Genomic DNA, 27,612 nt, shown 5'->3' with positions numbered 1-27,612 from the left:
GGGGGCGGGGGCGGGGAGCGGGAGGGCAGGAGCACCGGCGGCCGCCCCTCAGCACCTCTCGCGACAGCACGAGAACGCGAGAGCGCGAGCCGATGACCAATGAAGCGCCCCCGCGAGGAGGCGGGGCGGACGGCCTCCCGGAAGCGCGGGACCTAGTTTCCGTCCTTGCGCAGAACTCTCCTCGCGGAGTCCTCGCGCTACGGATTGGCGCGAGAGTCAAAAGGCGTCGGCCGCCTCTGGCAAGATGGCTGCTGCGGAGGCGTTGGAGTGCGGAAACCTGGAGCCGGGATGGCGACGTCTACACTGAGTCGGAGGCGAAGGTCCCAGCTCTTTTCCTGTCGTTTGCGTGAGGCTGGACGGGGTGGGGCAGGGGAAAGGCGCCGGGTGTCCGCGGCCGCCCCTGAGACGGGGAAGGAATCCCCTCCCGAGCGGCGGCCTTCCAGGGCTGGTGTCCTTAAGGCCCAGGGAGAGACCGCGGACCCGAGACCGGGCTGGGCCAGAGCTGTGCTCTCTGCTCGTTGAAGCGAGTTCCTGGGCTTTACTCGAGATGTTATTGAGCGCGTCCTCACTCGAGGCCAGGTGGGGAATCAGAAGGGCCCTGCCCTCAGGGCGCCTCCCAGGGGCTGCGCTGAAGGGCGGGTCGCGGCCAGGGCGCGCGGGACAAAGGGGACCCCACATGCTTGCGGGGCGGAGTCCTGGCGGCGGCGCGGGGCAGGGCCGGGGGTACTCGGTGACTGGAGACCGCCGGGCAGGAGCGCGCGGGTTGAGGCCGCACTTGGGTATTTGCGCGTTTACTTGCTTATTGCCTGTCGGCTCAGGAGGAATGCGAACTCTGTCATCGCAGGGTCCCATGTTTCTGTTGCTGGGAAGTAACTTAAAGTATTTAATAAGAGCCGAAGGAAGAGAGAGAGTCCTTGAGGGGCAGCCCCTGATCTCATCTGCGAGGGATTCACGGGACGGCTTCTTTCTGAAGTAGCAGTCGGGGGTGAGGTGGTTTCGTGTGTTTGCTTACAAGTGAGCTGAATAACGTGTAAGAAGCTATGTCGGTCGGTCTACTCAGCGACAGTAAGTCCAGTTCGGCAAATAGTTTGGAGGAAGACTGGTTTTGGACATTTTCCGTTAATCGAAGGAGCTAAATCTACAGGTCTAAAGTCTTGACAACATTATGCTTCATACGCAGAGGCAGTACAAGACAGTAATTACATCATTTGCAACTACTTAACCCTATGGTCAACAGTTCTTGGTATTTATTTATTTGTTTATTTTAGATGGAGTCTCACTCTGTCGCCAGGCTGGAGCGCAGTGGCCTCATGTCGGCTCACTGCAACCTCCATCTCCCGGGTTCAAGCGATTCTTCTGTCTCAGCCTCTCGAGTAGCTGGGACTACAGGCGCGCGCCACCACGCCCAGCTAATTTTTGTATTTTTAGTAGAGATGGGGTTTCACCTTGTTGGTCAGGCTGGTCTCGATCTCGACTTCGTGATCCGCCCGCCTCAGCCTCCCAAAGTGCTAGGAATTACAGGCGCGAGCCCCCGCGCCCGGCCTATTTTAATTAAATTAATTAATTAATTAATTTTGAAACGGAGTCTCGCTCTGTCGCCCAGGTTGGAGTGCAGTGGCCGGATCTCAGCTCACTGCAAGCTCCGCCTCCCGGGTTTACGCCATTCTCCTGCCTCAGCCTCCTGAGTAGCTGGGACTACAGGCGCCCGCCACCTCGCCCAGCTAGTTTTTTGTATTTTTTAGTAGAGACGGGGTTTCACCGTGTTAGCCAGGATGGTCTCGATCTCCTGACCTCGTGATCCGCCCGTCTCGGCCTCCCAAAGTGCTGGGATTACAGGCTTGAGCCACCGCGCCCGGCCTATTTTATTTATTTTTTGAGAAGGAGTCTCACATTGTTGCCCAGGCTGGAGTGCACTGTCACGATATTGGCTCACTGCAACCTCTCCTTCCTGGGTTCAAGTGATTCTCCTGCCTCAGCCTCCCGAGTAGCTGGAACTACAGGCACCCGCCACCACGCCCTGCCAATTATTTTGTGTTTTTAGAACAGGCGGGGTTTCGCCATGTTGGCCAGGCTGGTCTCGAACTCCTGACCTCAAATGATCACCCACCTTGGCCTCCCAGGGTCCTGGGATTACAGGCGTGAACCGCTGTGCCCGGCCTATTTTTATTTTTTAAGTTTTTTAGAGACGGGGTTTTGCCTTCTTGCCTAGGCTGGTCTCGATCTCCTGGGCTCAAGCCATCCTCCCACCTCGGCCTCCGAAGTGCTGAGTTTACAGACGTTAGCCCCCACGCCCAGCCTGAACGTCAACGAAAAAGTGTGCAAGGGGATGCAAGTGTGCAAGGGGATGCGCGAGCAGAAAGCTTGAGTGCCAGCGCCTTAAGGGGACATTCCTTGACATTCTAGGTCAAAGAGGCTTTCTCAGTGCTTGCCTGTGGGCCGCAGGTTAATCCCCTCCTCCCAGCAGCCAGCCAGTCACCAGGTCCTACTTGAGCCTCCTTAATCCTCTCTAGAGAGAAACGCCCCTTTGTGTTGTTTCCCAGCCTCTGCCACCATAAATGGAAACCGTCATCTTTGCTTTCTGGACTGTCAGGGCGTCTCCATAACTCCTGTTGAGTTCCGGAAGTCCTGTCACTACCTCTCACACAGCAGACAGGGTGATCTCTCCAAAAGCCATCACTCATTGACTCTAGCCTCCTAACATCCCTTGGGGTCTCCCCAATTGCCTACGTAAAGTTAGCGCAGCTGTAAGTCTGCACTCCTGATCTTACTCTCTGCTCCAGCCATCCCAGCCGACTGGAGGTTTTCTCGTGTCAGCAAGCTTTGTTATCGCTGTGCTCTCACAGTCTGGACCCTGCGTGTAAAACACTTCCCCTAGGCTAACTCCTGCTCACCTCCTCAGTATAGACGAGGCTTTCTTGGGGAAGTCTTCCCTAAACAAAGCTGGATTGAGTGCCTTTCCTTTATGCTTGCACACAATCCTAAATTACCTCTTGGTGGCTCTTAGCACATGGTCCGTGATTCACCATAAAATGGTAAGCTTCATGCGAGTTGATATGGCTGAAGTCTAGTTTGTAATAGGAGCTCCATAAATATTTATTTGTTGAGTGATGAAGGAATAAATGAGAGAATGATTATGAGGATCTTAACTAGAAGCAATAATACTAGCAAAAATGGAAAGAGACCTTCAGTCAGGAGAGAAATGAGCAGTCCTTGGTGGGACTGCTAATTTGTGGAAGCTAAGAAGGAAGACCAGAGTGATGCAGGTGAGTAGCACAGCTGATGAGGTGGTGGGACCAACTGAGAATGATCATGATGAAGAAGGAGGTGCAACAACGAGGGAAAGGTGGTGCGTTCAGCGTGGGCCTCATTGAATTGGAGGTGCCTGTAGGACACATCTAAAGCCCAAGGGGAAGAGCAGGGCGAGAGCTGAGAGTTGATGGGTACAGTATTCAGAGGAAGTCCGTGGAGACAAGGAATGGATCAAGTCCGGAATGCAGAGCTGCAAGCTGTATTCACTGAGGAAGAAGTTGCCTATGAACGGTAGCAAGAAGGTGACCAGGGGGTCTGACAAGAACCAGGGGCTTCAAAGGTGCTCCCTGAAGCCACAGGGTGTTGAGTTTCAAGAAGCTATGTTAGCAGTTTCCGGCAGGGAAGTCCAGGGTGAAGCTGCCAAAACTCGCCATTTGATAGTTTTTGGTGAGAGAGCAAGAAGTTGAGTGATGTGATGGGAATGGGAAACATTGGAGTGTGGTGAACAGGGGTGAGGTGAAGACAGCGTAATATTTTGAAGGCGTTCAGAAGCCATTAGGGCCACGCACATATGTACTGAGAAGTGAGCAGTGAGCTAGATGCCACCAAATGCTGCAGCAGCAGGTGAGACTGAGGAGCAGGGAAGGGGGGTCAAGGATCATTTCTCAGCTTCTGGCCTATGAATGTATAGGGTGGTGGGACCATCCTCTGGATAGGGAACGCCAGACAAGAGTCTGGATGTATGTAGTAGGGAGGTCGGAAGTCCTAAGTTCATTTTGCTTGTATTAGATAGGTTTTGAAGTGCAGTTGAGGCATTCACATGGAGATGCCAGGGGAGCAGGTGAATGACGGTGCCTGGATCCAGGCAGAGATAAAGCCACCTACAGCCAGGTGTGCATGAAGTCTCCGTGGAGAAGGTATAGGTGGAGGGAGAGGAGGAGAACCTGGGCCAGAGCTCTGAAGACACCAGCATGGAGGGTCACCAAGGGTGCAGGAGAGCAGGAAAGAGGTAGGTGGGTCCTGGGACAGCTCGAGAGGGTGCAGGGCTACACCGGTTGACATCTGGGACAGTGACAAGGATTTCAGCCTGCTGGATTCATCAACTGCCTGAGCTTTCCTGTGACAGAGGTGGGCATGTGGACTAGAGAAACCACAGGCTTGGCCCTTACCGTCAGCTGAGGGGCAACCAGGTGTTCAGAGCTTCCAGTGTCTTGCAAGCTGAGGTGGTGGCTTTGAGCTTGAGTTGTTTCATATTGAAAGAGATGAACAGAAAGAAGAGTGCTAGAGGTATATTACTTGTAAAAGAACATTAATGAGTTTTTAAAAAGGGAAAAGCAGTTTGCCTAGGCTGGAGTGCAGTGGCGTGATAACAGCTCACTGCAACCTACACCTCCCAGCTAATCCTCCCATGTTAGCCTCTTGAGTAGCTGGGACTACACGCGGAAGCCACCACACCCAGCTAATTTCGTTTATTTTTTGTAGAGGAGAGTTCTCACTATGTTGCCCAGGCTGTTCTCAAACTTCTGGGCGCAAGCAATCCTCCTGCCTCGGCCTCCCAGAGTGCTGGGATTACAGGTGTGAGCCACTACGTAGTGCTTCCTGTACTCAAATCATAGAATGTTTGAAAAACCAGGACATCAGCCATGTTTCAAAACCACATTATTCCCATGGATGTTTTGTTTTACTCTCAAAACCCAAAAGCATAAAATCAAACCCCTACATACTGGAGACTTCAGGCTTTCAAAGAGATTGGGCAAATCAAACCACCTTATTTTTCAGGATAGTTGATAAACCCATCTGTTGTTGATGCTCAGAATGATTAGCACAAGTAGGAAGGAAACACGCAGACCTCAATTTCCATAGACTTCACTTTTCACAGTATTTTAAACAATTATTCTTGGACGTTGGAAAGGGGTAAGGAAAAATTTTCCTATTTAGTCTGCTGCACATATTCTTTTTTTTTTTTTTTTTTTGGAGACAGAATTTCACTCTTGTTGCCCAGGCTGGAGTGCAGTGGCGCGATCTTGGCTCACCACAACCTCCGCCTCCTGGTTTAAGCAATTCTCCTGCCTCAGCCTCCTGAGTAGCTGGGATTACAGACATACGCCACCACGCTAATTTTGTATTTTTAGTAGAGATAGGGTTTCTTCATGGTTGTCAGGCTGGTCTCGAACTCCAGACCTCAGGTAATCCGCCTGCCTTAGCCTCCCAAAGTGCTGGGATGAGAGGCATGAGCCACCACCCCTGCCTTGCTGCACATATTCTGACACCATGTGTTTGGTGAACCCAGACCCTGTAGAGCATCTTTAACTGGCGATTGTTTGATATAGGTGCCCTTCCCCTCCCTCTTTTGCCTGATTTTATTTCCCTTTCTAGATTATACCACTCAATCAGGAAGCACTGAATATTTTGTAAGTTTGTTTGGGTGAGAGCAAGAATAAACTTTTCTTGATTTTTTTTTTTTTAAACCTTTAACTGCTGCTGAGGTTGAGACATAAGCTATCTAGCATACTGTTACCTGAAACACACATGGCAGGAGGGAAGGTGATACAGTCCTGCCATTGCAGACCAGTGGGAAAGGCCAAAGAGTGTTTTGAGTAGCAATGTACATGGTCAAAGCATCATGTATGTACTATTTCATTTGAGGTTGATTATGCACTTTGAACCTGGCTGGTTAGGATTTGATAGACAGTTATTAGTTTGGGATCTTTTTTATGAAAATTAACAAAATATATATATAAATATGCACACCTACATGTGGATAGTTCTGTCTGTGTCTTAAGTTCTTTGTATGCGTGCAGCTGTTGTGATCACATGTCTGATGGGCAGGTAGAAGTAGAAATAGAGTTCCTGTGTTTCCCAGGCTGGCCTTCAACTCCTGGGCTCCAGTGATCCTCCCTCCTGGGCCTCCCGAAGTGTTGAGATTACAGGCGTGGGCCACCGTGCCTGGCTCTACATTTACTCTTTAAATACTTTCCTATTGGAATGAAAGAGGCAGGGTGGCTCACACCTATAATCCCAGCACTTTGGGGAGGCTGAGACAGGAGGATTCCTTGAGGCCAGGAGTCTGAGACTAGCCAGGTCAACAAAGCAAGACCTCCCTGCTGTTTCTTAAAAGAAGGGAAAACCCTCAAGTTCCCATTTGGGTATCTTTTGGAAGCTGCTGATAGCTCAGCCTTTGTTGTTACTGTTGGTATTTCCTCCAAACGCGCTCTCAGTTTTACCATTTTGTTTTTGTGAACTAAGCAAGAACAGGAATTAATTTATACAGTTAATCCTATCTGGACAAATTCTGAAAGGTTACTGAAGTCTCTTTCATTTTTTTTTTTTTTGAGACGGAGTCTGGCTCTGTCGCCCAGGCTGGAGTGCAGTGGCCTGATCTCTGCTCACTGCAAGCTCCGCCTCCCGGGTTCACGCCATTCTCCTGCCTCAGCCTCCAGAGTAGCTGGGACTACAGGCGCCCGCCACCTCGCCCAGCTAGTTTTTTGTATTTTTTAGTAGAGACGGGGTCTCACCGTGTTAGCCAGGATGGTCTCGATCTCCTGACCTCGTGATCCGCCCGTCTCAGCCTCCCAAAGTGCTGCGATTACAGGCTTGAGCCACCGCGCCCGGCCTCTTTCACTTCTTAAAGTGTTTTCATTTAAGAAAAAAATCTTTAATTGTAGTCTACCCAATTGTAGCCCTATCCCTCCCCGTGAGGTCCCATACTCTGGAGGCATTGAGGTTAGGCAGAAGGCACAAGAATGGGGCCAGGGCCCATTGCTCTGGAACTGATGGCTGCCTCTGACCTCATGGACATCCCTGCACCTTCTTCCTGGTGCTCACCAGCAGATGTAGGAATTCAGTCATCCATGGGTTCGTTTCCCCCTTTTCCGTGGTCTATATTCCATGGTGTGAATAGCCTGTAAGGGTAAATATCCTATTTGGGTACAACCACTTTACTCTTATTCTGTCAGAATCTGTGAAAGCGTTTTTTTGGCTTTCTTGTTTGCTGTGTTCCTTTAAGGATGGTTGAGATAAAACCACTCAGAAAGGAAAGTTTTTTGCCTTATACTTACTAAAATATTAATTTATTCCAAAGTTGTCTTTATTTACTTTTCACTGACCTCAAAGGGAAAACTTAGACAACTCAGAGAAACATGAAACATTCTCAGAGGAAGGAGTAATGAGCATGGTTCTGCATTAATGTGTTCTCTCCTTAGCAGAGGATATAGAACTACTGCAGCTCAGGCCAGGCGTTGTGGCTCATGCCTGTAATCCCAGCACTTTGGGAGGCAGAGGCGGGTGGATCCCTGGAGTCCGAGACCAGCCTGGGCAACATAGTGAAACCCCATCTCTACAAAAAATACAAAAATTAGCCAGGTGTGGTGGCACGCGCCTGTAGTCCCAGCTATTCAGGAGGCTGAGGCAGAAGGGTTGCTTGAGCCTGGGAGGCGGAGGTTACAGACAGCCAATATCACACTACTGCACTCCAGTCTGGCGACAGAGTGAGACCTTGTCTCAAGGAAAGCAGCACTACAAACTGCAGCTCATTTTTTCTAAAGATATCTGGAAAATGACAGAAGAGAGAGTAACACATCCAGATTCAGTTCCCTACCATGAGAAGTTCCTTTTGCCTCGTTTGTGGATATTGTTGTTAGTTCATTGTAGCTGTCTTGAGTAATGTACAGAGGCTAATGTGATCAAAGAAATATTCATCCCTTGTTTTTCTAGTTAAAAGTCATAGCACAGGTTTCTAGTAACATTCAAATGATAAGACACTGTCCGTAATGCTAATTACAAAAATGCAGTATTAAAGTAATTTGGTGCAGCATTTAAGGGGGGTGATCCCTCCTCCCAGCTCATTTCCCTCCCTTTTTCGTATTTCACATTTATTCTTTTGCCTAAGACAGAAAATTGGTATGATTCTCATATGCTGCATAGAACATGTAGTTCCATCACATCCCACAGCTTTCTAGAGGTCTTCGGGGTTGGAACACAAAGTTTAACTTCTGTTTCTGTTTTTCCTTGAATTCTTTTGTTTCCTGGCCCTTTTCCATCCTGTCAGTTCCCCTTAACTTACCACCCACTGTCGTCCATACTCCCCCTCTGTGTTGGTTGTCTCAAAACAGCATTCAGCGGAATTCACTGAGTGGGTGAATTCTGTGAAGTTGCCTTTTCTGGCAGTGCTGTTGCTCAGTGATGCACAAACGTGGCATTTGCTCTTTGGTAGACAAAGATCTGGGTTTGTTTTGTTTTGTTTTGTTTTGTTGGTTTTTTGTTTTTTTGTTTTGAGATAGAGTCTCCCAGGCTGGAGTGCAGCGGGTTCAAGAAATTCTCCTGCCTTATCCTCCCGAGTAGCTGGGATTACAGGCGCCTGCCACCACGCCCGGCTAATTTTTCTATTTTTAGTAGAGATGGGGTTTCACCATGTTGGTCAGGCTGGTCTTGAACTCCTGACCTCAGGACCTCAGGTGATCCGCCCGCCTCGGCCTCACAAAGTGCTGAGATTACAGGCGTAAGCCACTGCGCCCGGCAAATCTGGCTAATATTCTTTAAAGGAGCCAAAGGCAGTGCTTTTACTGTTTGCTTTGAGGGGAAGTAGTGGCCGATCTGATTGTGACACCTTTTAGCATTGGTGACTTGATTTATCTAAAGTTAACTGTTAAAGTTAGCTGGCCTTATACAATGTAAAAGTAATGAAAATTCATCAGGTTCTCCAAAAAAAACAGCAACACCACCACACAGAGCACACAGTGGCTGAAGTTTTTGTTAGCAATAAGAAAACAGTATGCATATATATACACACACATATATGCGCATATATATATATATATATATAGTCCCCCCCCCCGGGAATTCACGTTCTCCTCCTGGGTAAAGGAGAGGGTTGTATTTTGTGATTCCTTTTTCCTGCCCCAAGTGGCTAGAGATACAGCCCCTGCGCGCCGGGCACTGAGTCCCTGGAGCACGGCGTGGGGGGCCTGGCGCAGACACGAGTCAGGACCGGGTGGGTCTCCGGCCAGAAAGAACTATGTTCCGGCCGCCCGGGTCGCGGGCCCAGGATGCATCACTGCAGGCCTCCATCCTGCCTCGGCAGAAGTCTGCAAGAATCCTGCGGGCGTCCTCCAGAACGAGCAGAGGAGGAGCTCAGCGCCGAGGCCCAAGCGCGCCCCGCCGTCGCCCCTCCCTGTGCCCCTCCGCCGCTGCGCCCCTCGCAAAGGGGAGACCTGGACGCTGCCCGGTGGCCTCGGCGGGGGCCCTGTCCTTAGCCGCTCTGAATCCAAAGTGAGAAGAATGAAACGTCCTGACACTGTCCGGCTTCCGGTTCTTGGAGAGGGCGGGAACTCCCCGCCGAGAGAGCTGTGCGGAGTCAGGAAGCGCGGCGCTCCTTCGCTTTCACGGGACTAAGCGAAATCCGACTTTAAACCAAGTAAAGCCGGCTGCCTGCTGGAGTATTTTTGTGATAGTATTTTTATTTTGGGATCAGGGTATTCTGCTGCGGACCCTGAGTCCCAATGGAGGAGGCTTATAATCGCGGAAACCAATTTTCTTTTCTTTTCTTTTTTTTTGAAAGAATTGCTGAGTTTTCCGGATTGTACTTTCAAAAACTTTCCTTAAACTTTGCGTGGCGTGTGTGTTGCAGAAACTGGTGTCTACACGTTACAAAAGTGTACTGTTTACACCTATTTGTGATGCACCCATCGTGTTTTTTTTCCATGGACCACCTATTAAACTTCCTGCTGGAGCGCTCTTGGCCCCCTTCCTGCTTTCCGGGCCACATCCTGTTGTAAATCGGTGCTACTTGTGGGGTTTTGTTTGTGGACTGGGGATATTTAAGGAACAATTTATTGAAACTACTGAAGACTTTGTTTCCTCCTTTGGATTTTACTTTTTAAATAAATTCGGTTAGGAAAAAGCATTCTTTTGCTAGTGGAGTTCAAATTCAAATACCCAGACTGTAGATTCTCCAAATGCCTTTCTCACCAGGGAGGGCAGCTCCCAGGAATAGTGACGACAGGTAAGCTGGGATAGGCTGACTTCATCACCTTGTATACAGGTGGGGAAGGCCAGAATGGATAGTCTGGCCAGGCCTCTGAGACAGCTGAGCCAGCTTCTGGGTGGCGGGGGAGATGAGAACGGGAGGCAGGTTCCAGTATCCTCTGGACTTGCAGGAAGGCAGGCATTCTGCGTATCGCTGAGCACTGCGGTAAGCGTTCCGTTTACTCATGTATTCCTGCCTTTTTCTTCCTCTTGGTTCTCCTGTCCCTGAGCCGCCTTGTCCACTCTTTCTATTCCCTTAGGGCCTTTCCATCTATCTCCTCAGTGCCCAACCTGAAACTGCACCCAAGAGTTAAAATCTCTTAAAATCTCACCGTCTTGCAGAAAGAAATTGAGGCTGGTTTAAAGATCCCCAGCTAAAGAGAGTGGGCTGAGGTTCCCCCATACCAGTTGGATTCAGAGAGCCTCTTGTAGGGAGGCCTCATGTGGTCTTCACCTGGGCCTCAGCACGTGAGCCCTCCTTTAACAGAGAGCTCGCCCAAGACCACAGTACTTGTTAAAGGTGGTCTCAACCCCGTCTAAGCTTCCCACTACCCCATGTCTGAGGGCGAAAACCCCTCTTAGCAACCTGAAGACACACTCAAGATGTAAGACTGTCAAGGCCATCCCTGCCAGATTCCGTTAATGTGGTCCTAATGGGCCACACCAGCATGAAACAAGCTGTGTTGGATTCCTTTGAAGAAAACTAAGTCCGCCTCGGAAACTGGCAGACCCTGTAATCTTCAGAGGTATTATTTAAAAAAGCACACCTGCCTCAAAGCCCCTGGTTCATCCACGGAAGCATCGCAGAAGCCTCTCTGTATTAGGGGCAGCTTTACGGCACTCTGGGCCCCTTCTGCTCTTGACCAGGGCCGACGCCAAAGGCTAGATGGTGCATGCTTCCAGGTAGCGGGTCACTGTTCACAGAAGCGGAAGCATGGGGGCCACCTCCCCCTCCAAGTCCCTGCCCTCGCAGCAAGTGGCCAGTGCCCATGGTGCCTCAAGGCAGCAGCTGCCCCTCCTGCCCCCTCCCAGTCTCTTTCCTGCAGTATCTGGGGACAGACAGGGGATGGGGTGTCACTGTAGTTACTACTGAGCGAACTGAAGAAAATCCACATGGAAGGTTAACATCTACCATACCTCACTTTCCCCTCGCTTGATTGTAAATGTCTAATCGTTCCCTCCAACCCCTGTGGGCAAACATATCCATGCATTCTTTTTGAGTTGTAGCTACTGGTCAGTAGTTCTGAGTGTAGGATTGACATGGTGGGACACAGCCAAGGTCCCTGGGGCCTAGAGGTCCAGCGTGCCCGCCTCCCTTCCTCGCTGTGCTCCTTCCGCTCCCCCCACCCCACGCTCTTGTTTTCTGGCGCCGAGCTTGGGGTGGGGAGGCAGCTGGATAGGGTCTTCAAGTTGGAGAGAAACCCCGCCCACGCCTGGACCCCGCCGCTCCCTGCCACTCCCAGCCGAGGCCGTCAGGGGCTTGCGGTTTGAGAAATACAATCTGGAAGAGAAAACTTCGGCCTTTTCTTCCATTATCTTCTGTCCCCGCCCCCCACACCTCTTACAAATTTAGCCTAGGAGCTTCCTATCCCCACCGACTTGAAGGGTTTATCGGTCTTAAGAGCGAAATCCTGGCGGAGTGCAGTCCCTCGGGGCTAGCATCCACGTTCCGCCTTTGCCCTGCCCGACCTGTTCCGAGGGATCCCTGCAAGGGCAGCGCTCCAGCTTTCACCCTTGGGGTCGGGGAAATAAGGTGTCCACACAGGATGCAACCAAGTCATCGTCAGTGCAGACCCAAAGGACACACCCGAAGTGCAGGTAGGGAAGGCGGGCGCATGCGCGCAGTACGGGGTTAGGCTTCCCAGCCTGGGGCTCCGCTCTAGCCCCGCAGCGTCTCGGTGGCCGGCCTCGTCCTCCGCCCGCCGCGCGGGGGCGCCGCTCTAGCCCCGCGCCGTCTCGGTGGCTGGCCGCCCACTCCGCGGCGTTCGGGGAAATGGCTGCGAGACCCTACAGGCCTGCGGCCTGCGGTAAGTGGCGTCCCGGGCGCCGGGTAGAGGAGCCGGCTGCCGCTTGGGCCGCCCTAGGGAGCGGGGCGGGGCCGGCATCGGAGCCCGGCCGGTGAGAGCCGCGGATCCCTCAGAGGCCGCTCCAGCCGAGAAGATGGCGGCCGCTGAAGGGAGCGGGCGGGCGGGCGGGCGGGCGGGGCCGGTGAGAGCAGCCCCGGGCAGGGGGCGCGGGCCTCAGACGCCGGCCCTGGTGGGCTGCGTGAGGTTGAGGCGACTGGCGAGCACTCTGTGGTCGCGGCCAGGAACGGTTTCGAGGTTGGAAGTCGGGGCGGCAGCTCGCGGGGAGGAGCGGAAGGCTGGCCTGGGCGAGTGCGGCCCGGGGCTCGGGGGGCTGCGCAGCTGGTTTCCCTAGGCATCCCTGGGAGCTTTGGCGCTTCCTCCCGGGCCTTGGGTGCGGCCACCCCGTGGCCGGCTTCGCTTCTGGCGTGCCTTCGGGGGATTCTGGCACTGCGGGGCGGCTGGCGCTGCGGGAAGCGCGAAGAGCGCGGATTCGCTTCCCAGAGAATGTGTCCTTACCTCCCCGCGCTGCTTTTCAGTTTTTTTGTGGAATCGTTTGTTGCGTTGGTGTGTACTGGCCGTATCTGTGACACGTTTTGCCTTCCAGTGACCCTGGAAGCCGAAAAGGCCAGTTCCTGCGCTCGGCGGGAGGGGTGCCCGCGCTCCCTCCGCTGCGGCGTCCGGGGCTCCTTCTCGCAGTTTTGAGACAGTGGAGGTCAGGGCCGGCATTTCTGCTGTAAATAAAGCACCTTAATATTTAAGTTTAGAGTTTGGGCCGTAGGTAGCAGTAGCTTACAGAGTTACCAGTTATTGAAAATACTCTTTAACTTGTGCCGAGGCCGTCGATATCCATGTCGTCTGCCTGTTGATGGAGTGAGATTTGAGCCTAGTGTACTCAGGGACTTAGAGGAGGGAAAGGGCAGATGGGAGCGCCTTTTCGGTATATTCACATAGCCTAGCTATACCCCGTTTTGCATGGTTTCCCTAGGGCCACGTATGACTTGGTTGAAATACAGTTCTCAGCAGTGAAAAGGTCCTTAGCAGTGCGTTTTAAGGAGTAAATACAGTCCTTTTATTAATGGACATTCATTGCATACTGTGTTAGCACGAGGGATACAGCAGTGACCAAGGTGGCCCCTGTCCCAGTCTTCCTGGAGACAAGTTCAGTGGGGAACTTGAGAGATTATTCCAGCTCCTTCCTTTAAATCAGATGTTGCCAACCCATTTACCCTGGAGCGTAGGGCTCGGTAGTGGCCCTTTGGGTTGCTGTTTGTGTATGTATGTGTGTCTGTGACTATTCCACTATTTTTCTATTTTAAATACAGCATAGACATCTCAGAAGTGTCACCCAGGAAGACAGACACAGCCCTGTTGTGAAACTCCCTGCCTAATGCACACTTGGTTTCCTACTTGCTGTGTACATGGGGAGGAGGTGTCTGTTCTTGTAGACTTGTTTCAACAAGTTTCATGAGTACGATACCTCTTATCTTGTTTTGGAAAAGCGTATATCTTGAATTTTCTTCAGGCTTTCCACCAGAGGCTGACCCTTAGTAGTAGTTGGTTGAATTCAGACTATGTCAAGCAGAGCGAATTGTGCTGTGATGAGAAGACAGGGCACAAATAAGATAATTTGTGATTAACTGCCCAGCTGTACCTATGGTTACCAGACAGCCCAGCCCATGTTGCGTGTGTATGTGTGAGCATCACAATGGCTTGTCTGGGACGCGTGTATCATCAGTTTGGCCTTGAAGGGTGGTGGAGTTTCTTCACGTGAGGAGGGAATGATTGGAATGGGCATTGGCTCCCGTTTTGTTTCGCGGTGAAGTTGGCAGGTTCTGCTGTTGATACTGTGTTTTTCTACAGCCTTAGGGTCATAATTCCTTAAGGTCAGTACTGTGGAGCCCAGTGGGGTGCTTCTTTTTAGTGTTTATTTTTAAGCCGTGCCACGTCTTCAGTGTTTGGAATCTCTGTAAACAAGGCACGTTTTTCCTTTTTGTATACCTGTCCAAGTGTATACATGATACCAGGTGGCTTGTTGGGCTCTTGAAGAGCAAAGATTGAATGTGTTTAACAGGTGACTCCCTACTATCCGTGGTCCCTGCACTCTTCACTTGCCTGAGAGGTCTCATCTCTGTCTGGCAGGCTTAGAAGACCACTCGGAAATTCTGTCAACAGAGTCTCTCACTTACCTTTCTTATTTAAATGATGGGGTCCCTTACAGTGGATACTAAGATCAGCCTCTTTATGGCTGCTATCAAATGATGTTTGTTAACTGCATTACAAAGGTTCTGTGATGAACAGTTAATGGAAATGTACTGATTGGGAAAGAGGAGGCCAAAGAACGAAGTCCGCTTTGCTGATTTCCTGTGCGTGTCCACACTCATCTGTGAGACAGTCTGTGCTGTCCAGGCCCATTTTATTTTTTGAGTAGTAATTTTGAGGGTAAGTTGTTATATGAATAGGTGATTGTACATATTTTGATAAGAATTCTGTAACCATGACCATAAAACTTAACAGGTGGTAATAATCGTGTGTTAAATTGTAAAGGAGGCATTTCTCTCCTTGGGTATCAAATTTTGATGCCGTGGTTTTGTTTTGCATATGCTGATACAGACATTTAAGTGGTATTTAATATACCTTTTTAATAAGATAAATCAACTTTTTTTCCAAAATGAAGATACCTTAATGTGTTTGGTTACAAAATAATACACATACAGGAAACTTAAACATTATGTAAAATAGTAAAACACCAAGAAAGGGCACTGTCCTGAAAAGCTCCACATTACAGCTGTTTTGCACTAATGAACGGGATGTGTTGGAGGCTGTGGCCACTGCCCTGGCCAGCTTGTCCCCGGCTCTCACTTGCGTGCCAGGGCGTTTTTCTCACGGCTGTGCATGTGATGATTCATCACCCTTAAAGAATTCCCAGCCGGGCATGGTGGCTCATGCCTGGAATCCCGGCACTTTGGGAGGCCAAGACACTTGTCAGAAGTTCGAGACCAGCCTGGCCAACATGGTGAAACCCCGTCTCTAATTAAAATACAAAATTAGCTGGGTTTGGTGGCACCTGCCTGTAATCCCAGCTACTTGAGAGGCCGAGGTGGAAGAATCGCTTGAACTTGGGAGGTCAGGTTGCAGTGAGCCGAGACCACACCACTGCACTCCAGCCTGGGTGACAGTGAGACTGTCTCANTGTGATGATTCATCACCCTTAAAGAATTCCCAGCCGGGCATGGTGGCTCATGCCTGGAATCCCGGCACTTTGGGAGGCCAAGACACTTGTCAGAAGTTCGAGACCAGCCTGGCCAACATGGTGAAACCCCGTCTCTAATTAAAAATACAAAAATTAGCTGGGTTTGGTGGCACCTGCCTGTAATCCCAGCTACTTGAGAGGCCGAGGTGGAAGAATCGCTTGAACTTGGGAGGTCAGGTTGCAGTGAGCCGAGACCACACCACTGCACTCCAGCCTGGGTGACAGTGAGACTGTCTCAAAAAAAAAAAAAAAAAATTCCCGGCCGGGCGCGGTGGCTCAAGCCTGTAATCCCAGCAGTTTGGGAGGCCAAGATGGGCGGATCACGCGGTCAGGAGATCGAGACCATCCTGGCTAACACAGTGAAAACCCGTCTCTACTAAAAATATACAAAAAACTAGCCGGCATTGTGGCGGGCGCCTGTAGTCCCAGCTACCCGGGAGGCTGAGGCAAGAGAATGGCGTGAACCCGGGAGGCGGAGCTTGCAGTGAGCTGAGATCTGGCCACTGCACTCCAGCCTGGGCAACAGAGAGAGACTCTAAAAAAAAAAAAAAAGAATTCCCTTAAGCCAAGCATGCAGATGCGTTCCTGTAGTTCCAGCACTTTGGGAGGCTGAGGCCAGAGGCCAGAGGATCTCTTGAAGCCAAGAGTTCCAGGCTATAGTGAGCTGTGATTGTGCTACTGCTCTCCAGCCTGGGTGACAAAGCAAGACTCTGTCCAGCCCCCACCCCCCCCAAAAAAAGAATTTCACTATATAGATGTTTCTTGATTTTTCAAAGTAGTCTGTTAGTTTGTGTTCCGTTTGTCACCTTTCTGAGAAAAAAAAACTCGTAAGTTTGTGTGTACTTCCTACTTACTTCTTCTGGGTCACCGTGAAGCACTCCCTGCCCTCCATGAAAACAGTATGTCTCCTGCTCTCTTCCCTGTGCCAAGCCCATATGGGGCTGTTGGCAAATATGTTGGACAAATAGACTCGCCAAAGAGGGCGTTTCTTTCCAAACCCTCGCCAGCACAGGCTGTGTCGCTTTCTCAGGTGGCACCTACTGTCTGTTGCACACTTGCCACAGATGATTTGGCACTTGACATGTCGCTTCAGAAAACCTTGTAGGAAGCTGTGAGGTCATTACCATCCCCATTTCACAGACAGGAAAGTGCGGCCCTTAGAAGCACTGCCTGGTGCCCTGTGGCCCCCGCATTTGTAGACAGATGCACTGCCTGATACACTGTGAGCCCCTCCCCCCCGCCCCCCCACTGCCGCTGTTACCATTTGCAGCTGGGGTCTAACCCTGCGTTCCTAGACAGGTTCCCCCTTGAGCCCCCCAACCTCCCATCTCCTTCACTGAGGACTTGTCCTGGTTGTAAATGTCTGGGTGGGGGTGGCTGCAGCTGTCAGGACTGGGAACACCGAACCTGCACCAAGGGGAGTGGGCCCCAGGGATACTCCCAAGACCCTGGAGACACAGGCCAGGTAGACACTGGCCTGGCCTCTTTGGATTTGCTAGACTGTAACTAAAAGATACTGTTTTCCCTTTCACACGTTTGAGTAGTAAAATACCTTTCTGCTCACTTCTTCCCACCCATATAGCAGTGATTGGGGGCCCGGGAAGTTGCTTGTCATACGTGTTTGACTCTGTCTAATCCAGCTGTACATGTAAAATGGATACAGGAAAAGAAACCCTTTTATGTCAAAACTCCTCTTTGTCTTCAGCTGGGACCGTCCCCCTACCCCCTAAAACAGAACTAGACATTGGCCTCTCAATCCCAGGGAAAGAAAGGAAGATTCCAGCTGAAATACAAAGTTAATTCTTGACTTCTGAGTTTACAAGGTCCTCAAGCAGTAATTTTGCCCCTTAGGCTGTGACCTTCATGAGTTGGAATTCCAGGCTGGGTGTGAGGGCTGATGCACTTTGGGAGGCTGAGGCGTGATGATCACTTGAGCCCAGGAGTTCGAGATCAGACCGGGCAACATGGCAAAACCCTGTTATTGGTTGGGGGGGGGGAGTATATATATATATATATATAAATTCATAGATGTATACATTATAAATATCTTTATGTATGATTTATATTATATATCACATATATAGATATATTAATTTGTACATCTATAAATTTATATATATATATAAATAAAATAGCCAGGCACTGTAGCGCATGCTTGTAGTCGCAGCTACCATGGAGGCTGAGGTAGAAGGATAACCTGAGTCCAGGGAGATTGAGGCTGCAGTGAGCCCTGATCAGTCAGTCACTCCACTGCCCTCCAGCCTGGGTGACAGAGAGAGACCCCATCTCAACTACAACAAAAAAATTGGCTGCAGCTCCAATTTGAGAAGCAATTCATGTGAGAGAAGGGGTTTTAAAGAAGAAACCGCATTCTCTCCACCTGAACTTAGGTGGACATCATCTCACTTGGCCTTGTCAGTAATCACATGAAACTGAATGAGAATAGACGGGGTGTCTGGAAAAATCGAATGTGGAAGCAGTACCTGTCACTGCCACAAGGATCCTGACTGAACAGGAATGGCCTCGGGGTTGCTCTTGAGAGTCGGGGAGCAGCCTTTCTGGCTCCAGCAGTGGAAGGCGCTGCTCTGTGTCAGTGGTTCCCAGACTGGCTGGACCCAGGACTGCTTTACACTCCTAAAAAGCAGGAAGACTCCACAGAGCTTTTGTTAAATCTGTTGATAGTCACCATGTTTGACATTTTAAAATGAGTCGTTTAGGCCGGGCGCGGAGGCTCAAGCCTGTAATCCCAGCACTTTGGGAGGCCGAGACAGGCGGATCATGAGGTCAGGAGATCGAGACGATCCATCCTGGCTAACACGGTGAAACCCCGTCTCTACTAAAAAAAAATACAAAAAACTAGCCGGGCGAGGTGGCGGGCGCCTGTAATCCCAGCTACTCTGGAGGCTGAGGCAGGAGAATGGCGTGAACCTGGGAGGCAGAGATTGCAGTGAGCCGAGATCGCGCCACTGCACTCCAGCCTGGGCGACAGAGCGAGACACGGTCTCAAAAAAAGAAAAAGAGTCATTTAAATGCTTAAGTGCCTTCTATTTAAAATTGTAAACCAGCCTGGCACGGTGGCTGGTGCCTGTAATACTAGCACTTTGGAAGGCCAAAGTGGGCGGATCACCTGAGGTCGGGAGTTCAAGACCAGCCTGGCCAACATGGTGAAACCCTTTCTCTACTAAAAACACACAAAAAAACTGGGTGTGGGTGGCACACACCGGTAATCCCGGCTACTCTGGAGACTGAGGCAGGAGAATCCTTTGAACCTAGGAGGCCGAACTTGCAGTGAGCCAGGATCGTGCCACTGCACTCCAGCCTGGGTGAGAGCTAGACACCATCTCAAAATAAATAAGTAAAATTGTAAACCATAATATATTAACATAAGTAACATTTTGTGGAACCTGTTTTCAGTGACCAAAACAATTTAATGAGAAAGATGGTTTTGTTTTTTTTCACAAATCTCTTTGGCTTAACTGACAGCTGCTGGATTTGCACATCTCCTTCCAAATTCAAACTTAGTGTCATCTTCGTTCAGCTTCTGAAATGCTCTAGCATATACTCAGAGTGACCGTGGAAACAGCACGGAATGTTAGTGTTGTGCAGACTGCTTTGATCCTGGGGGCCTCCCAAAAGGACCCCTGGACCACCCTTTTTGAGAACCACTTCTCTAGGAGTTGTAAAATAGTTGGCTGTAAACACTTGGGGAAATTGATGATTTCTAGGAAGATAAGCTGTGTCTTTGAACAGTTTTTAGTGGTTCAACCATGTGCTTGCCACTTGGGGCAAGTGTGGAATCAGTCTGATTCGCTGTCACCTGTAAAGCTGTTCCAGTACACACCTCTCCCTCAAAGTGCCCTACACATCTCCTTGCTGAATCCTTAGCAGCAACTCTTGCAGCAGTGAAAATCGGGGGCTGGGTGGGAGGCAAGAGTAGGCTGTGCTTGGGGCCATGGAATTATGCAGGTCTCTAAGGGTGTGGACCAAGGAGGACATAAAGGAACAGTGATTTAAACCCGTAATAAACAGATGCGCTTGAGGGGAAGCAGCCCACGCAGTACCCTGCGGGGATGACCTCCCAAAGCCCACCCTACCTGGCATGGTCTCCAGAGAGCTCACACTGCCACACTTGTGGCATGAGGTGGATTTCTTCGTGGGGACAAGAACCTGTGCATTGTGGTCCTCACTAAGGCCCAGGTGGTAACCTTTTATTAATAACTAGCCGGAATCCTGGTATATAGAATTGGGGCTGTATCTTAGTGTTTGAAACCATATTTTCTTTTTTACTGAGAGACAAGAGGAGCCCATCAAAGGTAGTAGTTTAGGAGACTTTTTGTCCAGCCATTAAATAGAGAACAATAAACCTCACTTCTCCTTCACCTCGATAAATGATTTTATGTGACTGTTTCTGGTTCCTGGCATTCATTTGGAGAGTTGAAATTTCCCACCTGAGTTGCCCACCGAGGTCACAAGCCTGCGTTTTGCACGAGAAAGTGGATAGAGGGAAATGGCAGGATTGTTGCAAGCTCACACCGGGAAGCTTGGCGGCCTGGCTGTAGCCCAGGGCTGACCAAGGCGTTAGTCCTCAGCAGGTTTTTCAGTAACAAGTTTTGCTTTTTGTCTCGCGTATCTATAAAAACACAAATACCCAAGAAATGTAAAACAACAATATAGGTTGTTTCTGGATTTTTCTCTGTATTTTCCTTGTGAGAAACATACTGTGTTGTGGCACCCTTGCTGCTTTTTTTTTTTTTTTTTTTTTTTTTGAGAGGGAGTTTTGTTCTTGTTGCCCAGGCTGGAGTACAGTGGCACGATCTCAGCTCTGTGCAACCCCTGCCTCCCCGGTTTAAGTGATTCTCCTACCTCAGTCTCCCAAGTAGCTGGGATTACAGGCACCCGCCACCACACCCTGCTAATTTTTGTGTTTTTAGTAGAGATGGGGGTTTCACTATGTTGGCCAGGCTGGTCTCAAACTCCTGACCTCAGGTGATCCACCTGCCTCAGCCAACCAAAGTGCAGGCTTGAGCCACCGCACCCGGCCCAGAATAATTTTTATAATGACAGTGTTACGTGGTAAGCAGCAAAACTTTGAATTTGCCTTCTGAAGGATTTAAATGTAATCTATGCAACTGAGTCAGATTCTGCATAGATACTAAAATAAATGAAAGTTGGGCTTCTTCGTTTCCTTGTGGGCCCAGATCTCTCTCCCTGTTTGGTGAGTGCGGCACAGTGTTTCCTGCTGCAAGCTGGTGAAGCTTTGAGTGGCCGTCATGGTACGTGAACGGCTGCTGCTGGTGACTGCCGAACACATCGCATTTGGGGATGTCATATGAAGTTTTTAGGTAGATCCTCCTAGTGACTGTTCTATTAATGAAAACTGAGCTATCAAGAGTCTTTTATTGGGTAATCTTTCCTTCATTTGTGGTAGTTTAAAGAACTTTTAGCTAGTGTCTTCTCTTTCCCTCTTCATCTGCATAATAAACAGATTGATGAGCCAGGAGGCCCTTAATAGGCAAAATAGAAATAAACAGAAACTTTGGCCTCTATCCTGTGAGAATTAACAAAATAATGAAGTTTCGAATAGTGAGGTTTTACTGTAGCGTTATAGTTTCTGACTGGTGGGTTAAAATTGTTTTGAGTATTGTTTCAGGGGAATATGAGGTTTGAAGAAACAGAATGTTTGCCACCAGGTGAGGTAAAATATGCATTTTTGTTTTATCTTTCTGCTTAGAAGTCAGAGCTCTTTTCCTGGAGGTGCGATGTTATGAAAATAGAAACTTGATTATGGTCATATGTCATATGTTAAAGTGTCTTGGAGATTAATTACTCAGAAGCTAGTCTCAGGTTTTTGGAACTGAAAATCTTTAGGTGGGGACTGGGCACCATGGCTCACACCTGTGGTGTCCCAGCTACTCAGGTGGAGGCGGAAGGATGGGAAGGATTGGTTGAACTTGTGTGGTGGAGGCTGCAGGGCGCCCGGATCGTGTGGCTGCACCCCAGCCTGGAAGTGGGCACGCTTGGGTTGATGACTCCCAGCAGAGTCTAGAGTAGCACCAGCTGAGCGCACAGATGGGCGGTGGTCGCACACCCATGCTTTTGTAATAGTTGTTGTTGGGCTTTTTAAAGTAACATAGAGCTGACCTTTCGGGAGGATATTTTTGTTTGGTTTTTAAGAAATTTCCCTTTTGGCTGCTTACTGTTTTGGTGAGTTGGGGAGTCTGAGGGAAGGTGGACAGGTAGTTGTAGAACACTTGTGGAAAGACGTGAGTTGGGGAGTCTGAGGGAAGGAGAACACTTGTGGAAGGACATGTGTAAAGTCTCTTCTGATGTCTGAACCATAGATGTGTATTATTGCTTTGCACACACCCAGTGTACTCCTAAACTGCTAGAAATGGCTTGTTGCCCCAGTTCTCTGTGTTCCATGGACCCCTGGGGGGAAGTCCTTGAAGCCTTTTCTGGGGCTAAGAGGTGAAGATGACTTCTGCATAATAGTCATTTAATAGTACAGGCCTGTTCTGTGGAGTTTGACATTTGCACTGGTGGCACAGGGCAGATTGGAGCCTCTTCAGCACCGTGCATGGGCACCAAATGTTTAGAATATGCCAATTTTCCCAAATAATGTCCCTGATGATGCAGTAAATATTAATTTTATTCATTTGGAACCCCCAAACATACATCTTTTTAACTTTCTCTGTGATTAAATGTCAAGTCGCAGATAAAGCTCCCGCTGCATCCCCACGTGGGTACTGTCCACGCACAGCCCTTGGGCATTGAGCTGGGAGCTGAGTGGTCTCCGGGAACACGGTCCCTGACAGAACAACAGACGGAGGACAGTTTTCAGACTTGGCATGTGGCAGGCGTTTTGTCCAAAACGAATGATGTCTCAAAGAAAGAACGAACAGTATTTGTTGCTAAGGATAAAATTTGAGCTTTGGGGTGAAAATTGGAAGTTTAGAAAACTTGTATCTGCCATCATAAACTCGATGGCTTTCTAGTAACTAAAGTCTTTGTGGAGATTGGACCTGACATTATCGGCCAGGGGAGGTGACTCACACCTGTGATCCCAGCACTTTGGAAGGCGGAGGTGGATAGATGCTTGATCCCAGGAGTTTGAGACCAGCTTGAGCAACGTAGTAAGACCCTGTCTCTACAAAAAAAAAAATGTAAAAATTAACCGGGCATGGTGGCATGACCTGTAGTCCCAGCTACTGGGGAGGGTGAGGTGGGAAGACCACTTGAGCCTGGTGGCAGTGTGGGTGGAGGAGGTGCTGAGGCTGCAGTGAGCCTCGATTGCACCACTGCACTCCAGCCTGGGCAGCAGAAAAAAAGAAATGTTTGTTTTATGCTATCTGATGAGATGTGTGGACATTGAGAATCTCTGTCTGCAACTTGAACCTGTGTCATCCAGGTGACCAGTGTGCACATGGGTCCAGAGTGCAAGGACGTGTTCAGAGTAAACACAGCAGTCAATTTTCCTGTAAGAAACTGCTACTTGACAAGAGTTGGTGTAGTATCAGTGAACATCTACAGTTATGTGAACATGGTTACAATATTCTAAAGACTTATCTGTGTGAGACAAGATTTTGATGACGTGTTTTAGCTGAAACACTCTGTGGGAACAGATTGAAGGCAGAAGTAGAGATGAACATGGAGCTATCTTCTGTTAAGCCAGAGATTTGCAAAAATATACAACAGGGCCACCCGTCCTGTACATTTTTGTTTTAGAAGTAACTTTCATTAAAGATACTGTTAATGTATTAATAGTTTTATTTTTAATACATATTTAGAATTTTGAAAACAGCAATATATTCCACATAAACAAAAGCTCTTTGGTGTTCTCAACTTGTAAGAGTAAAAGTGTCTTGAGACAAAAGGTTTGAAAGCCACCATTCAAGCATTCGGAAATCAGTGTGTGTCCTCTGCTGGAATCACCACTCATCAGCTGCTTCTAGTTAAGAGGAAATGAAGCAGTTTTCAGCTGGGGGAAAAATGTGCTTAGAAATGTAGAGAAATATTAAATTTGGTACATTCTGTTTTAACCTGTAGTTTGTTCACTTCCCAGTTTCGAGGATACCCACATTTTTCTTTCTGGGGAAAAGTTGTTACTGATACAATACGGTTGCAGTTTGATGAGCACATTCCCTCCGCAATGTGCTGTGTGGTGTGTAGAATCACACACTAATTCTACACACACAAAAGTTACGTTAGAACACGGTATTTTTTGCTTGGGCCTTGATATACATGTTTTTATTTTACAAGCTGACTGAAATGTTATAGTACGTTTTCTTTATTGAAGACATTATGAAAATAAATCAGTTTTGTAAATGGATGGAAAGTGATCTGATCTTTTCTGAAGGTATATCCTTCGTTGAATTCTACTTAACAGAAATAACTACATTTTTCTGATTACTCAGGACTCAAATCTAGTGTGCTTATTTTGCAGATTAACATAAATTGAATTTTTAAAAATCAGTTTTCATTCCTGAGAACTTCTAAATTTCTTTGCTTTTATAAATGTTCAGTGTTGGCTGGGCACAGTGGCTCGTGTCTGTAATCCCCAAAACTCTGGAGGCTGAGGCAGGAGGATTGCTTGAGGCTAGGAGTTCAGGACCAGCCTGGATAACATAGCAAAACCCTATCTCTAAAAGAAATTTTTTCAAAAATTAGCTGGGCATAGTGGCACGCATCTGTAGTCCCAGTTGCTCATGAGACTAAGCCAGGAGGATCACTTGAGCCCAGGAGTTTGAGACTGTAGTGAGCCATGATCAGGCCACTGCACTCCAGCCTGGGCAATGAAGCAAGATGCCAACTCTTTAAAAAATGAAATAAAATAAATTAAATGCTCAGTGTTGCGAAATATAAAAGTTTATTTCCAGTGTTTTCTGAACAGTCATTTCTGAATTCTTGAAGTAATTGTTTTGAATATGATAGTTGTACCACATTGAAGAGATGGTGACTATGAAGATACCATTTGGCTCATCAAAGGGAATGCCTACGTGATCCTTGTCTTATTTTTAGTTTTTGTAGAGACGGTGTCTACATGCTGACATGTTGCCTGGGCTGGTCTTGAACTCCTGGGCTCAAGCAGTCCTCCCAAGCAGCTGGGATCACAGATGCGAAATGCTGTGCCCAGTTGTCACTGTCCCTTTAAAAGGAGGGGAGTTGGAACGTTTGTCCCTTGTTCTGAGGTTGCCAGGGAGACCACAGAGGGAAGGCAGTTGGTCTTGAGGCTGAGGAAGAGGTGAGAGCTGGGGCTCAGCTTGGGAGTGTGGGCTTTGGGGCAGGGAGCTAGCTAGAAACCAGGCACCTGGAACCTTTGAGTGTTTTGATAGGACTATTTGAAAGAGGATATAGGGCCGAGACGGGCGGATCACAAGGTCAGGAGATCGAGACCATCCTGGCTAATACGGTGAAACCCCGTCTCTACTAAAGAATACAAAAAACTAGCTGGGCGATGAGGCGGGCGCCTGTAGTCCCAGCTACTTGGGAGGCAGAGGCAGGAGAATGGCGTGAACCTGGGAGGCGGAGCTTGCAGTGAGCTGAGATCCGGCCACTGCACTCCAGCCTGGGCGACAGAGCGAGACTCCGTCTCCCAAAAAAAAAAAAAAAGAGGATATAGAAGAAGTGTTTTTTGAATACACGTGGTGAACTGTATCGTGCTGATTTTAGTAAGTCAAACATTAGTCTTCTAAAATTTTCTTGAGTTTTAATGAAAATAATACAGCTCCAATATTAAGAATTTTCAATAATTACATTCTTATATGATTTCGTTCTTCAGTCTTTTCACTTTTTGTTCTTGTTCTTCTGTTTTGTGGTGGATTTGATTGAGTGGGGTCCGTCTCGGACACAGGCTCCAAATGGAAAAGAAGCTGATGCTTGGCAGCTCATCTCTGGCCTGCTCTGGCTGTGCCTCTGCCTGTCTCTCTGGGCAAGCCTGGGACTCCACTCCTTCTTGCGCTGCCCCAGCCCCTTTCTTTTGGGGGTTGGTAGCATCTGCTGTCCTGGGTAGAAGTCCTTAAGGACACCGCTCGCATGCTTGTTTTCAACCCCCTAGCTGTCTTTGTGGGCCACACAGCATAACTCAAATAATAGGTGACTCGAGAATTCAGTGCTCCCTTTTAATTGTTGTTGGTACTTAATTTACTTAAGATATGTAAAGTATTTTCTTATTTTCTTTTAGGAGCTTACTCCATGGGAACAGCCTCTAGATAATCTGAGTTGTTGAAAATACGAAGCCTGTTACTCGTGAACAGTGGCTGACAACAGTGGTGTTGTGAGCCTGGCTGTCTGCTTGGACCAAGAGGTTTCGTCTGCCAGGGTTTTTTGGTTGTATTTAGGATTTCAGGGAAAAGTGTCCAAGCTTTCAGTGTTGGAGCAGGTAAGGTATCAGTACTGTCAGTAGCAACAAAATTTTAACTGAATGAGTCTGTGTTTGCTATTTATAAAGTGACATTTGTAAAGAAACTGATGGAATGTAGTACTCGTATTTATTTGAAATACACTTGACCATTTGTATCAGCAGTCTTTATAGCATCAGATTCTGCATCTGTGGATTCCACCAGCTGCCGATTGAAAATATTTGGGGGGCAAACAATAAATAACAATAAAAAGTAAAAATTTTATGAAACAGTGTAGTACAGCAGCTATTTCTATGATGTAATCTAGAGGTGATTTAAATACTTGAGAGGTTGTGCATAAGTCATATGCAAATAGTCTGTTCTCTCTTTAATGAGAATCCAGTTTTATCAACTAGAGCTCTTCCCATAGAAAGCTATCAGCATGGGCCGGGCGCGGTGGCTCAAGCCTGTAATCCCAGCACTTTGGGAGGCTGAGACGGGTGGATCACGAGGTCAGGAGATCGAGACCGTCCTGGCTAACACCGTGAAACCCCGTCTCTACTAAAAAATACAAAAAACTAGCCGGGCGATGAGGCGGGCGCCTGTAGTCCCAGCTACTTGGGAGGCAGAGGCAGGAGAATGGCGTGAACCTGGGAGGCGGAGCTTGCAGTGAGCTGAGATCCGGCCACTGCACTCCAGCCTGGGCGGCAGAGCGAGACTCCGTCTCAAAAAAAGAAAGCTATCAGCATGGAGGCACCAGCCCTTTTCAGCTGGGTTGGAACTTCATAGGCCCAGAGGCAGAGGGGACTGCAGCTTTGTGCCATTCTGAGCAAAGGCTAGTGCGAGCCCTTCAAACTCCATCTTCAATAGAAACTCCAAGTGTTGCATGAAATCGCAGGCTTGACCCTCTTGAGATGACTGTCACATTTCTTGCAAATATTTTGGCTTGCACAAGCAGAAAAACTTTCCCTAAATGTAAAATTTCCAATGAGAATGAATAAGCCATTTTAACTGATGTGGTTTAATAATTGCTCTACCATATATATTTGTAAGCAGTATTCTCTGCTTTGCCCTTAACCTTTGAGGTCAGCGTTGCCTCCTGGATCAGAGCAGTGTCTTGTGACTTGCCTGGAGTCACCTGGCTGGTGAAGGAAGCCCCCTTTCTGTTTACCACCGTCTCTAGTGCCCCCTCACACAGCAGCCTCGAGTTTGCACCCTGACTTGGAGTCGCTGCTGGCACCCTGGTCGGGTTTAGCTGTGTCCTTTAACAATGGGGTCAGCTCAGGCGAGCAGAGAAGTGATGGGTCCCTTATCTCCAAGGCTAATGTGGAGTGACCTGGGGGTGTGGGTCACATTTACAGAGCATGGAGGCCACGGCCAGGCAGCATCACAGGAAAATGAGAAGTGACAGCATTTAGAGGGAAGCAGAAAGAACAAACACAGGTTGCAAGTAATTTTCCATTTTGTATTTTTTTTTTTTCTTTTCTTCTTTTCTTTTTTTGAGACGGAGTCTTTGCTCTGTCACCCAGGCTGGAGTGCAGTGGCATGATCTCGGCTCACTGCAAGCTCCGCCTCCCGGGTTCACGCCATTCTCCTGTCTCAGCCTCCCGAGTAGCTGGGACTACAGGTGCCCGCCACCTCGCCCGGCTAGTTTTTTGTATTTTTAGTAGAGATGGGGTTTCACCGT

General features: G+C 48.7%; 1 protein-coding gene across 3 annotated transcripts in view; it reads left to right on the top strand.

The window, feature by feature from the left end:
- Window positions 1-24: 24 nt before the first annotated feature.
- The window catches only part of DIDO1 (death inducer-obliterator 1), a 64,470-nt gene continuing 36,882 nt past the window's right edge, over window positions 25-27,612 (top strand). Inside the window, exons 1-2 of one of the 3 annotated variants that reach the window (XM_017881208.1) lie at window positions 25-320; window positions 25,769-25,966. The gene's annotated coding sequence lies outside the window, so the exon portion shown is untranslated. Of the gene's footprint in view, window positions 321-11,069; window positions 12,300-12,481; window positions 14,778-25,768; window positions 25,967-27,612 lie in introns of those variants that run through there. The other 2 variants (XM_017881207.1, XM_017881209.1) reach the window with 2 other exon arrangements.

Source organism: Rhinopithecus bieti, unplaced genomic scaffold, assembly GCF_001698545.2.
Source record: "Rhinopithecus bieti isolate Rb0 unplaced genomic scaffold, ASM169854v2 scaffold_12573, whole genome shotgun sequence".
In the NCBI taxonomy this organism is placed as follows: Eukaryota; Metazoa; Chordata; class Mammalia; order Primates; family Cercopithecidae; genus Rhinopithecus; species Rhinopithecus bieti.
The sequence above is the reverse complement of the archived record's forward strand: the minus strand, read 5'-3'. Positions and strand labels throughout refer to the sequence as shown.